Here is a 14,065-nt window from a genome sequence, read left to right on the forward strand (position 1 = left end):
AAATGTGACGTAAAACCACTAAAATGTGACGTAAAACCACCGAAATGTGACGTAAAACCACCGAAATGTGACGTAAAACCACGACAGCGAGACACAAAAAGTTGTCGGACGTGTTTGAACGTGCGAGTTTGTGCGTTTGTGCGTTTGTGCGTCTGCTCGGACTCGGCGGATCGTCCTTCAGCAGCACGAGGAGCTCTGATGCAGCTTCAGCACAAAGTGATGTTCTGCAGCAAGAAACATCTGCTGCCTCTGAAGAAACGGCAGCAGCACAAGTGTTGGAGCTGGTGTTCAGGTTAACACACACACACACACACACACACACACACACACACACACACACACACACACGCGTAGCTCGGCCAGGTTAGCATCTGTTAGCTCGGTGTGAATGAATGGAGCCTCACAGAGGAGAGAGCAGAGGTCGCTGGCTGTCTGCGACACCTGTTTGTGTGTGTGTGTGTGTGTGTGTGTGTGTGTGTGTGTGTGTGTGTGTGTGTGTGTGTGTGTGTGCGACAGCTGCTCAGCACGTTGACGAGGACCCCCCTCATCCCTCCATCACCCTCCACTGTGTCTGTAATTACAGGAGAAAGCTGGAAAAAGAGGAGATGGAGGAACGAAGCGTGTTAAATGTGTCGGTCTGCATGTTCAGAGCTCGAACCTGAATAATCCTGCGTCTGAGACAAACAAGGGAGCCCGAAATGAGACAACAAACGACCAAAACGTGATGAAAAACAACCAAACCGAAACGTTAGGCGTCCAGAACGAGACGGAAAATGACTGAAATGTGGCGAAATCACCAAAGTATGAGGCACAACAACCAAAACGTGATGTGATGCAGCAAAATCAGTTCACATCTGCCGATCCTGATGTTATAACACAAAGTAAGACCTAATGAAGACGCTAAACAACAAAAGTGAGGCATAAAACTACCAAAACAAGAGTCGAAACAACAAAGATAAAATGCAGACCAACAAAAGCACAATAGAAAACCGCAACCGTGATTAAAATGAGACACGAAGTGACAAAAATAAGACGTAAACCAATAAAAATGAAACTCAGAATGAGCAAATTAAGACACAAAGCGACAAAAATTAGACGTGAGACAAAAACAACGAGAGAAAATGACTAAAACCAGACGCAAAATATCCAAAATGTAAATGCAGAATGACTCAGTTTAAAACCACAGCGGTGTTACAGAAATGGCTCCAACCAGATGTCAAAGATAAAATTACCAAAATAAGACTCTAATAAACAAAATTATGACGTACAACAATAAAAAGTAAGAAAGAAAATGTGAAATTAAGACAAAACTAAGACACAGATCAAGAAACAGTGACAGAAAATGGCTAAAATCAGAGGCTACATGACAAAAATAAGACTCAGAATGAGCAAATTTAGACGTAAACCAACAAACATTGAGACGTAAAGACTGAAAAGCGCAGCAACAAAACCAAGACGCCAAACATTTAAAGTTTTATGTAAAAGAGCAACAGCGATACAGAAATGACTCAAACCAGATGTTGAACAACAAAAATAGGAAACAAAATGAGCAAAATAAGAGTAATTAACAAAAATCAGTTGCAAAACAATAAAAATAAAGCACAGAATGACCAAATATACACATAAACCAACAAAAAATGAGACGTAAAGACTGAAATATGATGCAAAACAGCAAAAATTACACTAAAACAGTAGAAACAATCAAAACGAATCAACAGAAGCAGGATGCTGCAGTGAAGGTGGCATCAGTCTGAGACGACGAGGCGCGTGAAGGCCGCCTCTGTGATGAACGCGTCCTGTCCGCGCGCCGCTAAACTCGCTCGCGCGCGCTCCTCATCAGCAGTCAGCTGACGCCACTTTGTGCGGGCGTGTTCATTCTCTCGGCCGTTCCCATGCCGACGCCAGCACCCAGAAGCAGGAAGTAATACCGCTGTGTCATCGCCGCGTCATACGTGAGCTTAGCGTGTGAGGCTTCCCCGCGGCACGCGACGGGTTAAACGCACGGGGATGCTGCAGCCAGCGGGGCGCGCGAGCAGCAGAACGGCAGAGAAAGTGAAGAGAGAGAGGGGGGGGGGGTGAGGTGTCCTTGAGGCAGGAGTCGGCCGGCCAATCAGCCGCCGGCTTGCACTGAGCGTGGCGGGCAGCCGGCCAATCAGGGCAGAGTTTGGTCTGCAGAGCGGCTCATCTGGTCCGACTGGATTCTCGCTGCTTCTTCTTTTCTCACTTCTGGTTTCTTGTAGCTTCTCCACCCACAGACCCTCTCTCTCTCTCTCTCTGTGTTTCCACTCTGCTGAACCTCGCTCGCCCGCTCCATCGCCCGCTCTCTTGTGAAACAACCAAAAAAACAAACTTCACATTGTTTCACACTAATATGATTAATTATTGAACTCCAGGCACTTTGTGAGTGTTTCCGTTTTGCTCCTGAGGCATCTTTGCTCACCGTCTGCTCATCGGTCACCACATCATGAAGTCCTGCAGCTCCGCTTAGAACCACACAAACACAAACACCTTGAATTTCTGCTTTTTAGTTATTTTTAATTTCGCAAAAATATATTTAAAAAAACAAAAAGCAGGACTCAGTGTTTACACCTTTTTCACCTTGTGTGTTACCAAAGCTGAACGCCAGCCAGCGGCTCCACATGCTGTAGATAATTAACTTTTTATACTTTTAATTTGTTCCCTACCGGCCTCCCCTCCGTTCTGCAGCTCAGCCCAAAAACGCAACGCTCAGAATTTTTGCCGTGAGACCGTCGGTCACAGCCTCGTCGTTAATGGCTTCACAGTTGTGTCGAGGAGTGCAGAATATTTTGTTTTTGATAGAATCTGAAAAGCATGAACGGCCTATTTTTGGCAATTTTTTTTCTTTAAATCTTGTAGAATGAAGTGATATTGATGCCACAGCACGGTTTTAAACTTCCTGATGAAACGGCACATCACTGGTGATTATTTTGATAACTTGGCGAATTTTTCTCGTGTGACTGTCGGTCACAGCCACAGTGTTCATGGCTTCACGGTTGCGTCAAGGTTTGCAGAATTTTGTGTTTTTGACAGAATCTGGTCAGAGCCAACTGTTTATTTTTGGCCAATTTTTACATATAGATTAAAATTCGATTTTTATTAGACATGGGGATTTTAAGCTCATCATTACCGACGATTATTTTGACAACTTGGTGAATTTTTGTCGCGTGCCTTCTGATCACAGCCGTGTTATTTGTGGCTTCACGGCTGCACAAAGGAGCTCAGAATTCTTTGTTTTTGACCGAATCTGGTTAGAACTAACTGTTTATTTTTGGCCAATTTTAAAATGAGAAAATTCAGGGTTTTTTCCAACAAAATACTCAGATTTTAAGGTCAGGTTTGGTTAAACTACGCACAGCTTGTGGGTAGTTTGAGGATTATTGAAAAGTTGAACATCTCACATTTTTTTCTGCTTTTACACTTTCTGGCTCTGATAAACGGTGTCGTTTTGGTGATTTTGTTTTTTAGAGACCACACCATCCTGCAGGTTTTGGGTCAAACAAATGACAGACGTGTTTATTTATGATCTTTTCTGTTTGAGCTCCGTTACATCACAGGCAGGACACTTTTCAGAAAGTTGACCCGGATGTATTATTTTAATTTATTTGAGTGGAGTTATTTGCTTTGCTGCACTTGTTGTCGGTGCTTCAGCGGTTCTGCTCACTCGGATCCCGTCTGTCCTGAAGTTCCTCGTGGTTCTGCCTCCTCACGCTGCTCAGGTGTTTCTCCTCCTCCTCCCTCGGGTTCCCTCTCCTCCCTGCACTTGTCCATGCCTGTCAACCAGAAGCCGAGCGGCATTCTTCAGCGCACGCATTCCTCATCCTGCTCGGCGAGTTATTTTTACCATCAGCGTGTGTTACAGGCTGGAAGCATCGTCCGCTGCACAGACCTCCTCTCGGGTTCTGCACCGTCATTCGTCCTGTTGGTTCCCAGTCAGCCCAGTTACAGTGTAACTCTCCCTAACCAGCACACGGCTGGCTCATGTTTCACGCTTCGTCAGCTAGTAGTAACCTGTGGTTAAAGGAAAACGGGCCGCTTGGCTGCCCGGTCAGCAGCGTGCATGTGATCGATTAGCTTTAACTCGGTTCTTGTAAATGATGCTGTGGAGCACGTGCAGAACAATTCAGTGCAACTTGGGAGTTTTTGTTCCATAAAAACTGTCACTTTAATCGGCTTTATTAGCAAATTTGGGAGTAAACGCAGAAGGATTTACAGTTCCTGCATCGTCTGGTCAGACAAGCTAAAGCTAACTGAATCAACAGCAGGCTATTTTCTTTATTTTAAATATTATAATCTTATAGTCTTTGTATTTTATCATGGACAAAGTTTCTAAGCATCGTGTCTTCAGAAAAAACATCAGCTGTGGAGGTGAGATGCTAATGATAAATGCTAGCATTTTTCTGATGTTAGCATTTGCCTCAGATTCGACATTTATTTTGGATATTTTTCTTCCATTTATAGTTAAAGCAACATAAACCTCCGACACTGCCTCAGATGTATGCATTAGCATCATCAGTTTTAATGCTAATCAGTTCAAGTGTCAAAGCAGAGTGGAGATGCTAACGTTAAATGCTAACCTGTGAAAAGCTGCTACTGCCACAGATTCTACATTTATTTTGATATCCGGATCCTTTTCTTCTGTTTTAAAGCAACATTCAGGTCCTAGCATAGTCTGCTTTCATGCTAATACTCATCAACAAATGTGGGACTGAGATGCTAATGTAAAATGCTAATGTTAGCATTTTCCATTAGCCTCAGATTCTACATTTATTTTGGATATTTTTCTTCCATTTATAGTCAAAGCAACATAAACCCCCCGACAGTGCCTCAGACTTAGGCATTAGCATCATCAGTTTTAATGCTAATCAATTAAAGTGTCAAAGCAGAGTGGAGATGCTAATGTAAAATGCTAACCTGTAGAAACCTGCCATCGTCACAGAGGCTAGCTACATATATTTTGATGCTGTGATAGTTTTATATTATTTTTAGGTTCACAATAACATAATCTGTTTAAATGCTAAGTGGATTTAATGCATGCTAACAAGAGTCTTAAAAAAGTCAAAGCGGAGTCGAGATGCTAATATGAAATGCTAACCTGTAGAAACCGCTACTGCCACAGACATTCTGCACAAAAAATCCAAACTGAGATGCTAATATGTAGAACAGGATTATTGTTACGCTATCAGCTACAATTTTATGATAATAAAATATTTTTTTTTTAATCTTCTGCTTTGTTTTAAATCCAGGTGTAGCGCCAACAGTTGTGAAACTCGTTTTACTTTGTGAGTCACCAAGATATGTGAAAGAGGCCTTCAGAAGATGAGCTCGTGCTCCGTGTCACCTCATAGTAATTATGTGTCTCGTATTGATTAACATAAACCCTTAACCCAGCCGGAATGAACGATGTCGGCATCTCTGGTTAGAGGTTTTAAGCTGCGTGGAGCCGTTTAGCGCTGCAAAGCTACAAACAATGCAGCCGGCTGTGTCAGTGGCAGAACAAAGCTAAGGCGAGTTAGCGGCGCTAGCTCATTAGCTGCGGGCTTAGCGGGGGCTTTGTGCGGTGGAGGGGGAACATGGCGATAAATCCCGGTTTAGGTGGGAGCCGTGGCACCTCCCTGTGTCAGCTTACACCTCCTCTATCTGCAACAATGCTCAGCCCATTAACGGTGACAGCAGCTCTTCAGCAGCACATGCTGCAGCTCAGGACGCTTTTACTTCAAGTGTTGGGAACCGTCCTGGTACCGACCGGACCACAAAACCTGGCTCATAGTCTGGGCTGCTTCTTGTAAATTGAGGCCATATTCTGGAGGGTTTAGGCTGTAATTTGTGTCGGAAATCATGAATCTCACCTTAATTAACCATTAAAAGCACATGATTGGACGCAGCGTGACCCACATTTACAGAAGATACCGTTAACTCCAAAAACCTCCTCATTACTGCCCGAGACTGACGACAATTTTAGGTTCTTATAAATAATTTCATGGATTGCTGTGATAATCAATAAACTAATTGCCCCTCAGTAGCGCTCCTCACTGCTGCAGAACTTGTTTGAGAAAAACCACGTTTTTAAGTTTTCATGAGTATTGAAGGACTTCGGTGACGGCTGTCGGTACGTTAAGTGGCTCGTAGCAAACAGGAGGTGCTGAGAGGGAATTCGGCACATTTAGTTCTCAGAAATATTCACAAATATGAGCTGAAAATGAGATCCAGACAAGTTCTGCAGTCATAAGGAAGAACCAGTTTTTTTTTTATCATGTTTGTTTTGGAAAACTGAGAAAGCCGAATCCGCCATTAGCGCCCCCTGTTTGCTGTGCATCCTCTGATTTACTGACATTTACCCGTAAATTACGCTGACCGTGAAGAAAACTTTAAATCGGGATTATTCTCAGGCAAGTTCTGCAGCAATGTAAGAGTGTTCTAGTGAGCTGCTGCCTACCAATAATGACGCCTTAAAGTTTTCTTGAGTGTGACAATAAATAAGAAGGAGGTCATATAATGGCTAATTTAGCGTATTTAATGTCCTGAATGTAAACAAATCAAACTGGGCTTGTAGCCAACAGTGATGCTCCTCACGGCTGCAGAACTTGCTTTAGAAACATCCAGGTTTTAGGTTTTCTTCGGTGTCAGAGTTATTTGTGGGTAGCTATCGGTGCAGCAGTGAGCACAAAGCAAACGGGGGACGCTAGCAGTGAATTCGGCTCCCAAAATTTACACAAATGAAGGAGTTAAGGAGTCATAAAGAGCGTTCATAGGTTGGCAGCAGCAGCAGCAGCAGCAGCAGCACACTTTGGTTCCTTGATTCAAACGGAGCCACAGTGATGTTGGAGACGCTCTCCTCCGTCCTGTTTTCCTCTCATCCTCCTCACCTCCATCCTCGGCTGCCTCCTAATTAGTCTTACCAACCCTCTAAGCTCTTAATCTCCCCCTCGCTCTGCCTCCATCCCCCCTCTGTTTTTCCTCCTCATCCCTCCATCCTCCCTCCCTCCGTCCAGAAATACATCCGCCAGCTCTGCAGCCTGTTGCATTCCCTTATCCGTCCATCTTTCCTCCCATCATGTATTTTCCCGTCAGATTTCTCCCCCCCTGAGCTCGCCCTCCCTCGGCCTCACCTCAGCTCGCCTCCTCTAACAGCAGCAGATTATCGTCTTTGTGCCGCCCAGCTAAGCCTCCGTTTCCACCGCACGCCGCCGCCGCCTTTTTGTTTCTTCTTCTCCTTTTGTTTCTTCATACGTTCATTTTTTCTTGCTCATGTTTCACTGCGACATAAAGTCCTGCAGCTCTGTGGAAACAGAACAACATGAAGAAGGAGCTCTTTGACACATGAATGGAATAAAAAAAGCTGAATTTCTTTTATTATTTATGTCACACAGATTCAAAAAGTTGGAATCCACGTGTCCACCGTTTTCTAAATGCCCCAAGTGTCACCAACACTGGGGGAGAAATGGTAGCTCTGATGGTTGTTGGAGTGTCTTCATGGATGCGACTAATTTTGCAGAATTTTATTTATTTATTTGGTTAAAATCAACAGCTTGTAATTAGCTTTTGATTGTTAAACACTGCCTGCAGTTCAACCGAATATTTGCTGAATTTTTACACGGTGCCTGTTGGTCGCAGCCGAGTCGCCGAAGGCTTCATGGATCCGGCAGAGAGGGCAGAATTTTTAGTTTTTTACTAAATCCAGTTTGAGTGAACCGTTTATTTTTTGGCTAATTTTAAACTTAGACATAGAGAAAAGGGGTTTTGATCAAATAAAAATCACACCTTTTGGCCCGAGACGCTTCCTTCTGCTTGTCTTAAACGCTGCCTGAGCTTTTACCACGTCACCCTTTGTTCCTGCTGAGTCAAGCACGCAGAACTTGTGGAGGTTTTGTTAGAACCTGGTTGGAGTTAATGGTATATTTTGGTGACTCTTTAAACGAGACAGAGAATAAAGTGATTGTGATGAACTGTTGTGATTTTAAGCTCTCGTTCTCCACTCTGCTCTGTGTAAAACAAAAATTTGCAGATTTTTTACTAAATGCCTGCTGGTTGTAGCCGGGCCAATGAAGGCTTCATGGATCCGGCAGAAAGAGCAGAATTTTTTGTTTTTTACTAAATCCAGTTTGAGTGAACCGTTTATTTTCTGGCTAATTTTAAAACTAAGACATTAACAGAGAGTGTTGGAAGAATATAAACACTGCCTGAAGTTCAGCCGAGAAGTCGCAGATTTTTTACTAAATGACTGTCGGTCGCAGTGGAGACAACGAAGGCTCACCGGTTGTGTCGAGATGTGTGGAATTTTATTGTTTTTACAAAATCGAGTTAATATGAACACTTAATTTTATTTTCATTTTTTTTAGGTAATTTTGATGAAATCTCCTGAACACAGATGAGTAGTTCGAGGACTGTGGGAAAATTGAAAACCCGATGATTCTTTGTGTTTCTTGCTTTGGTAAATGGTGTCTTTTTGGTGATTATTTAAACACTTCAGAGTGTGGTAAATCTGGTCAGTCGTCCTGAAATAGTTAATAAACGGTGCTAAACTCAGTCTAGAATGAGTCCTGTCCCCTCCGTAGAGGCTAAATCGCTCCTGAATGCGGCACCGCGGCGGCTGGAAACAGGAGCGTCTCCTCGTTATCTGCCGCTGGCCTACATTCTGCAGATACCTGGTATCTGTGTTTCCCATGATGCAGCGCTCCGGGTCCAGGTTGTGTTATCAGCCGACGCTGATTGTATCATCACGTTGACCTGTGTACTTTCAGACCCGCTTTGTGCGTAACGCTGGACCTGAACCGGCCCGAGTCCGCCCGAGTCGTCGTCTTCGTTTATCGATGTTTACGACAAACACAATGTGTGTCCATGTGAACTTTGTGGGCAAATGTTTGGGATGTTTTTTTTTTGTTTGTTTTGTCGTAAATGTTTGTTTTTCTTGTGCAAACGTTTGTGTTTTTGTGGACTGATGCGGTTGTTGTTTGTGTATTTGTGAGTCTGTTCTTGTTTGTTTTGTGAACGTGTTCCTTGTTTGTGTTTACTTGTTTGCTCGTTTCATATAAACACATTTGTTTTGTTTTGTGTTTTCTTTGTTGTCTTGTTGTTCAGTCTGTGTGTGAATTTGCTGCAACAGTGTTTGTTGTTGTGTATGTTTTTGTTTATGTTGTTGTTGTTTTGTTTAGTTGTGGGTAAATGTGTTTCATTTGTTGTTTGTGAGTGTTTGTGTCAGTTTGTTCTTTAAATCAGTGAATGTGTATTTTGTGACCGTTTCTTGTGTAACAGCGTCTGTTTGTTTGTTTGTTTGTTGTTGTTGTTGTTGTTGTTGTTGTTGTTGTTTACACCTGTGTGTGTGTGTGTGTTACTGACTGTCTCTCTGTGCTCTCCCCCCTGCAGTGTGAGCAGTGGTTGCAGACACACACACAACAAACCCCGCCCCCTCCCATCCGCCCCGAGACTCGAGCCGATCGATCGATCGTTGCTTTCCGATCAGGACGGTAAATATGCTCCTCCTCCTCCTCCTCCTCCTCCTCCTCCTCCTCCTCCTTCATCCCTCCGCCTCCTCCTGTCTCTCCTCCTCATCCTCCTCATTCCTCCTTGAACATTTCCGCCCGCCTCCCGAGTCGGAGTCGCGCCTGCATCACCTTCCTGGCTCCGCCTCCTCTGTCATGTGACCACCTGTGCGCTCGCTGCCCGTCTCTTGGAGTTTGGTTGCCGTCGGGTGTTTGCTGTTTCTCACTTTTGGCTCTGTCTACTTCCTGAAGCTGCCCTCTGAAGCTCCTCCTCCTCGCTCCCTGCAGTCCGTCTCCTCTGTTCTTCGAGCCTCCTCTGCTTCAGCTTGCATGGCGTCTGGTCGTCTTCGGCTCGGCAGCTTCGTCTGTCCGACCTGTTTGAAGGATGTTGTAGCTGCGGGGTTGAGACATGGATCAGCCTGAGCGGCCGTTTCACGCAAAGTTTAGTTTATAAAGTTTAGTTTAACCGTCTGGACCCCGACGGGCAGTTTGTTCGTGTCACTTGTTGTGCAGAAGATTGGATTTTTAGTGTTTAGTAATTGAGTTTAATTTAGTTTTTACGTTGGTGTTAGTAGCTGACGGAGCGAGCTAGCATCCTTTCATGTCCAATAAATGCTAAATATTAGCTCGTATTATTAAATGCTTGGTGGAAAAAACAGCACAACAGTAGCTTAGCATTCCTCTAACCAGCTGCTTTTATGTTATTTGTACCGCAAAATTGGGTAGAGATGCTATGCTAGGCTAGCTCCCAGACTGTAGCAAGTAGTAAGGCTCTCCGCCTTTGTGGGGCTGTAAATGATGCTAGCTCAGTGTGCTAACACTCTTTAGCTTATGGGTGTAGCATTAAGAAAATTAATGGAGAAGATAAGCTTTTAGTTTGTTATTGAGTTTAATTTAGTTTTTATGCTTTAGTTGGTTTTAGTAGCCGACGCAGTGAACTAGCATCCTTTCATGTTCATATATATGCTGCTAGCAAACACTTAATATGGTCCTGTATGATGAGACTCTCTGCCTTTGTGGGGCTGTAAATGATGCTAGCTCAGTGTGCTAACGCTCTTTAGCTTGTGGGTGTAGCAGTTTGTGGTGAAGCAGCAGGAAAACTAGTTTTTTATTAGCTGAGTTTAATTTAGTTTTCATGCTTACGTTGGTGTTAGTAGCTGACATAGCGAACTAGCATCCTTTCATGTTCATATATAGACTGTTAACAAATGCTAAATATGGTCCTGTATGATGAGTATGAAATGCTTGGTCTAAAAATTAGCTCAGGAGTGGCTTAGCATTCCGCTAGCCAGTTACTTATTGTGTCCTTTTGTGTTATTTTAAGTTTTTAGCACGAGAGAGAAAGGAATAGAGATGCTAAGCTAGGCTAGCTCTCAGGCTGTACTAAGGCTCTTTGCCGTTGTGGGGCTGTAAATGATGCTAGCTCAGTGTGCTAACGGCCTTTAGCTTTTTGGTGTTTGTTAAGTGAGTTTGAGTTAATATGCTGTGCTAAGTAGCTAACTAGCATCCTTTCATATACATATAGATATTGCTAACGAGCACCATGTGATGATTATGAAGTACCTGGTTCAAAATGTAGCACACGAGTAGCTTAGCATTCCACTGGCCAGTTGCTTTTCAGTTATGTGGACTTTGTAGCATTACATAAATAAGTAGAGATGCTAAGCTAGGCTAGGCTAGCTCCCAGGCTGTAGTAAGGCTCTCTGCCACTGTGGGGCTTTAAATGATGCAGTAAATAAATATTTATTATACATGAGCACAAGAAAATAGCAGAAGGTTACAATCTGCACTGATTAAAAAAAAAAACACACAAAACAAATAAATGCAAAAAAAATTAAAACTTTTGAAACGTACTTTACCACAAAGTCGCTTCAATTTTCAGCCATAAAAACAACAAACATTATCTTATTTATTCTTCTAAAAGTCTTAAAGCTGATGAAAGGTGTTTTTTTTTGCTGTTTAAATCGTACTGATCATAAAACTCAAAGATGCTAAAGTTTGTTTTTTACAGGATGCACATGAACGCATCGGCTGCATGTTTTGGGTTTTTGATGCTCGCAGCAGATTTTCATGCAGAACTTTGTGTTTGGTAAGATGGGCGGTTCACACACACACACACACACACATTCATCCTGTGTGTGTGTGTGTGTGTGAGTGTAGGAATCTGCGTGCTGATTGGCCGAGAGCCGGCAGACATTTTCCACAGTGGGGCTGCTCTCCGATTGGCTGAGACGCTCCCCTCCCCCCGCTCTGGTATGTTGTACAGTGGAGCGATGATATCTCGACACTTTATCGCGGCGGGTCTAAACTCCACACAAACACAACCAACGGCGGTCAATGTGTAACCGAGGAAACGCAGCGAGGTGATGCAAGACGGCAGGAGGAGGAGGAGGAGGAGGAGGAGGAGAGAGGATGAAGAGCGGGAGGTAGAAACAGTTTGGAGAAAAAGATGGAGGAGGAAAAAAAGGGAGGGAAGGAGGAAAAGATGGAGAGGGTGGTTAAAAGTATGTGGACGGCAAAAGTAAATGAAACGGACAGAAAGTACAGAGGAGGAGAGAAGCAGTAGTGGCCAAAAGTATGTGGACGCCCCGTCACAACTCAGACAGAAGCTAATCATGAAAACCAGCTGATTAACGACAGGAGAGGAGGAGCAGGAGGAGGACTTCACCAGAAGTGTGCAGACATCCTGTTCCTACGTAGATGTTTTAACAACAACTAATATCCCAAAACACAGAAACAACATTCTTTATTTTGCCGTATGAGGAAAATGTCTTCTCAAGATGTTGATGGAAACGAGATATGAGCAAAAGTATGCGGACGCTCGTGGCATGACGGAAACAAAAGATTACTTTTTAAAAAACAGGCAGTCAACAACAACAACAACAACAACAAAGCTACAGGAGAGGAGAGGTGGGCCGTGTGGCCAAAAGTATGTGGACACCCCATCCACAACTAAAGAACTAAAAACACATGAAAACTAACTAACAGATTCATTTCCAAGTAGCCGGGAGAAAGAAATGGACGGAAACGAGATCCGAGCTAAAGTATGTGGACGCCCCGGCTGTCGCGTAGTCAGTGGTGTTTATGAACATGCACCAAAGCTCACTTCAGGATGGATTTTTAAAATAAAAAATGCATGAAAACACACTAAATTGGGTATTTGTACGTATGAAGAACGTGTGTGTTTGTTAAGCAGCTAATTAACAACAACAGGAGAGCAAGAAGTGAACCAGACGCCTGTACGGCTGAATTAAACGGACGCCTCGCTACACGTCTGTTTGTTAAAACTAAGAAATCGATCCCGTAAAGACGTGAATGCTGCTGAAGTAAAACCCGGTCATCAGCAGTGATCCTGCGGTCGGAGCTGCTCGTCGGGACGTTGGTGAATGAAGATGATGGAAACAAACCACGAATCAGCAATAATTCACAAAAACAGTAAGTTAGCAGAAGTATGTGGACGTCCATGTTGATAAAATGGTCAAAATGTGAGTTTTTGCACTGGAGAGCAGCCCAAACACAAACTCTTGTCGCTGACTTTCGGTGTGTTTGTGCACAAAACAAGCAGCAGAGAAGTGATCCTCCTGCACAATCCTCATCACACGTCCCCGCAGCGTCCACATACTTCTGGCCGCTGGGCGAGCAGACACTCTGCAGCGGGATGTTTAGTTTCGTAAGTGCGTGCTAACAAGTTTGGGCAAAGTCCTGCTGCGAGGAAGCAGCGACGTCAGGGCTGGAGCGGCGGTGGAGGATGGGTAATGGCAGCCCAGTGCTAGATGGTGGTTTGGGTGGGTGAGGAGGCGGGGGTGGAGGGGGGAGGGTCCATCAATCTCTCTCGCACATGGGGAAGCAGCGAAGCACTCTCTGGTGACTCTCGTGAGCTTCCTGTTGTGGTCGAGAGACTGCGAGGCAGGCTGAGATAAAGAGAGAGAGATTCTTTCAGTTTCTGCTGCAGCAGCGTGAAGCTGTTCAGCGCCGGCATCACTTCACTCCGTCCCGACGGCGGCGGCGGCGGCGGAAACTATCCCGGCTCTCCAACATGTTTTCTGCAGCTTTCTGTTTCTGTCACATGTGTGCAAAAACATCATGAGGTGCTAATTTCAGCGTTTAAAACACAACGTCGGCCATCTTTGCTTTACTCTGCAAGCTGGAGGTTAACACGGCGAAGCAAAGTGTAGGTTCCACCGTCATCAAAGTACTGCATGAAGGAATGTATAGAAACAAAATATATAGAAAACAATAAAAATACAGAATCCCCACAGTTATATAAATATGTTACAAAATAAATCCGTGCTGCTGATGTTGAACAGCATTTACACACTTATAATGATGTATTTAGAGGAACAAAAAGCAGAAAACAAAAGACCTGTATAAAGAAAACTATATAAACATAAAACATATATATATATAGTACAACAACAAAAAGCTAAACATTATATAAATACATTACAAAATAAGGAATAAATATTTTTAGCACCCAAGGTTATTTTCCGTAGCATGCACACCTGATTAAAGAATTTGTTTTTCAGACGGATTTAACATATTTTTTAACATCTAGAAAAACATTGACA

The 14,065-nt window shown here is 43.7% G+C and overlaps 1 protein-coding gene across 2 annotated transcripts in view; it reads left to right on the plus strand.

The window, feature by feature from the left end:
- Positions 1-14,065, plus strand: part of rreb1a (ras responsive element binding protein 1a) — a 74,193-nt gene that overhangs the window by 23,031 nt on the left and 37,097 nt on the right. For both annotated transcript variants that reach the window (XM_008289201.1, XM_008289203.1), the window contains exon 2: positions 9,382-9,482. The gene's annotated coding sequence lies outside the window, so the exon portion shown is untranslated. The remainder of the gene's footprint in view (positions 1-9,381; positions 9,483-14,065) is intronic.

Source organism: Stegastes partitus, unplaced genomic scaffold (genome assembly GCF_000690725.1).
Source record: "Stegastes partitus isolate 25-593 unplaced genomic scaffold, Stegastes_partitus-1.0.2 Scaffold598, whole genome shotgun sequence".
Lineage (NCBI taxonomy): Eukaryota > Metazoa > Chordata > Actinopteri > Pomacentridae > Stegastes > Stegastes partitus.